Source organism: Dromiciops gliroides, chromosome X (genome assembly GCF_019393635.1).
Source record: "Dromiciops gliroides isolate mDroGli1 chromosome X, mDroGli1.pri, whole genome shotgun sequence".
NCBI lineage: Eukaryota > Metazoa > Chordata > Mammalia > Microbiotheria > Microbiotheriidae > Dromiciops > Dromiciops gliroides.
In genome coordinates, this window is record NC_057867.1 from 37,975,963 (window position 1) to 37,979,632 (window position 3,670).

The following is a 3,670-nucleotide window of genomic DNA, read 5'->3' on the forward strand; positions in this document are numbered from 1 at the left end:
AATGAAGTCTGACTTTGAAAAATTTAAGAACTCTGATCAAGGCAATGACCAACCATGTCTCTAAAGGACCCATGGTGAAGCATATTACTCACCTCCTAACAGAGAAGAGATGGAAGCAAAGTACAAAAAGTAACAAACGTATTTGGACATGGCCACTACAAATATGCCTTTTGCTTGGCTATGCCTGTTTGTTACAAAGTGTTTCCCCCATTTCTTTCTCTAGTGTTTTTTTTTTCAATTTGAAAGGTGGGAGTACAGATCTGAGAGGGGAAGGGTTAGCAACAAAAATGAGAAAAATAAAAGGACCATTGAAACACTGAAACATTGAGGGAACTTTAGAAGGAAACATAGGCAAACAGGATACTTTTGAAAGTAACATGTAAAATTTATTGTATATGTTTTTCAAAACATGTGGGATAGAACGGAAATTCACAATTTCAAGGAGGACCTTTTTGCAATCTGCTGGGTATATAGAAATGACTTTTGTTTGTTTGTTTTTTGTTTTGTTTTGTTTTTGTTTTTTTCAGGGCAATGAGGGTTGAGTGACTTGCCCAGGGTCACACAGCTAGTTAAGTGTCAAGTGTCTGAGGCTGGGTTTGAACTCAGGTCCTCCTGAATCCAAGGCCATTGCTTTATCCACTGCGCTACCCAGCTGCCCCCTAGAAATGACTTTTTGATGCTGAAGTTCAGAACTTTAAAAAAAATCAAAAGGAATAAAGAAAAAATAAAATTATGGCTGATCTTATTTGACTTTTATATAATTAGCCTAGAAAGTAATGGAAATGTGCCTGGTGGGTATGAGTAGACAGAGGCATGTTGGCAATCAAGAACAGAGTAGGAAGAAGAAGCATGAAGGTTATCATCAGAAATATATGTGACCAGAAAAAGCAGTGGGCTAGTCATGTAACCAGAGCCAGGGATATAACCAATAGCCAGTTCATATGCTCCATTGGTATTTGAACAATGTTGGGAGGTCCAGAGGAAGGCCCTTAGTACATTGGACTACGTGTAAAATATATCTCAGAGGACATCTGTGCCAAGAATTGTTGTTGTTTGTCCTTTGTTCTCAAAGAGGACTAAGCCATCGGGGTGATATCATGACTTGCAGAAAGTGGATTTAAGTGAGGGAGGGCTGTGCAAAGTCACCAGCCTCACTCTTTCCTCCAGAGCCATCTGGGTCCACTGGTGAGATAAACATCAGGACAAATGGAGATGTCCCTAATGTTTCTTTAAGACAATTGGGGCTCAAATCCGGCCTCAGACACTTGACACTTACTAGCTGTGTGACCTTGGGCAAATCACTTAACCCTCATTGGCCTACAAAAAAAAAAAGACAATTGGGGTTGTGACTTGTCCAGGTTCACACAGCTAGTAAATGTCTGAGGTGAGATTTGAACTCAAGTTCTCCTGACTCCAGGGCCAGTGCTTTATCCACTGTACCACCTAGCTGCCCCTAGCCAGGGATTATGCAGGATGAGAAGGTAAATATGGGTTGCAATTTATGCCATTGGAGGGAATACCAACATTTCTGAATAGATTAATTAAAATATCAGAATCATTCCCCCACTTTCTCATCTTCTCATGTCTGATCAAATATGTGCATAGATAGTGTACCTATCAGATCTTTGGAAAGGAGAACAGTTTTTGACCAAACAAGAGATAGAGTATATTATAAAATGCAAAATGGATGATTTTGATTATATTAAATTAAAAAATTTTTGTACAAACAGAAGCAACGCATCCAAAATTGGAAGGGAGGCAGAAAACTGGGAAATAATTTTTGAGGCCAGTACTTCTGATAAAGGCCTCATCTCTAAAATATATAGGGAACTAAATCAAATTTATAAGAATCCAAGTCATTCCCCAATTGAGAAATGGTCAAAGGATATGAACAGGCAGTTTTCTGATGAAGAAACCAAAGCTATCTATTCCCATATGAAAAAATGCTCTAAATCTCTAATGATTAGAGAGATGCAAATTAAAACAACTCTGAGGTACCACCTGACACCTATCAGATTGACTAAAATGACAAAAAAGGAAGATAATAAATGTTGGAGAGGCTGTGGGAAAATTGGAACACTAATGCATTGTTGGTGGAGCTGTGAGCTGATCCAACCATTCTGGAGAGCAATTTGGAATTATGCCCAAAGGGCAATAAAGCTGTGCATACCCTTTGACCCAGCAATTCCACTTTTAGGTCTTTTGCCCAAAGAAATCATGGAAGGGGGAAAGGGACCCACATGTACAAAAATATTTATAGCTGCTCTCTACGTGGTAGCAAGGAATTGGAAGTTGAGGGGGTGCCCATCAATTGGGGAATGGCTGGACAAGTTGTGGTATATGAATACAATGGAATACTATTGTGCTGTAAGAAATGATGAGCAGGAAGAGTTCAGAGAAACCTGGAGGGTCTTACGTGAGCTGATGATGAGTGAGATGAGCAGAACCAGAAGAACATTGTACACAGTATCATCAACATTGAGTGTTGACCTACTGTGATGGACTATATCCTTCTCACCAATGCAATGGTACAGAAGAGTTCCAGGGAACTCATGATAGAAGAGGATCTCCAAATCCAAGAAAAAAAGAAAGAAAGAAAGAAAGAACTGTGGAGTATAGATGCTGATTGAACCATATTATTTCTTTTGTTTTGGGTGCTGTTGTTTTTTTTCTATTTTGAGGTTTTGCATCACTGCTCTGATTTTTTCTCTTGTAACAGGATTAATGCAGAAATAGGATTAATGTTATTATGTGTATATATATGTGTGTGTATATATCTATATCTATATGTATAGAGATATATAGATATAACCTATATCAGATTACCTGCTGTCTAGGGGAGGGGGGAGGGAGGGGAGGGAGGGAGAAAAATCTGAAATTGTAAAGCTTGTATAAACAAAAGTTGAGAACTATCTTTACATGTAACGGAAAAAATAAAATACCTTATACATTAAAAATATATATATATGTGCATAGACTGTAGACTGGGTGTAGACATACCTTGGGGAAGTATTTCCACTGATCTTTCCCTTTCTTTCAGATACAAAGAAAACAAATAGTTATTATTCACCTACTATGTATCAGGCATAGTGCTGAGTGCTTTAGAAATATTGTGTCATTTGATCCTCGCAACAACCTTGGGAGGTATATGTTATTATTATCTTCATTTTACAGTAGAGAAAACTGTGGCAGATAGAGGTTAAGTGATTTGCCCAGGGTCACAGGCAGTAAAGTATGTTATATTCAAATTCAGGTTCTCCTGACTCAAGGTTTGTGGTTCTATCCACTACCTCAGGACTAGGGCCCATGGGAATGCTCCTCTAGGGTGTCCCCACATACCCAGACCATTCTGTAGGCACACCTCTGTGTATGATATTTGCATCAAAAAATTGGGCACATAGATTGGTGAATGGCCAAACCAATTGTGGTCCATCAATGTACTGGAATATTTTTGTGCTGAGAAATAATGAATGTGAAGAATACAGAGAAACATGACTTATGTGAGCTGATGCAAAGTGAAGCCAACAGAATCAGTAACACAACATACACAATGACTACAATATTCATGGAAAGAAAAACAGCGAAATAAATGAAACTTCCTGCTACAAGATTAAAGTGCCCAATCTTAGCCCCAAAGAAGAGATAGGAGAAGGGCACTTCCCTTCCTTGC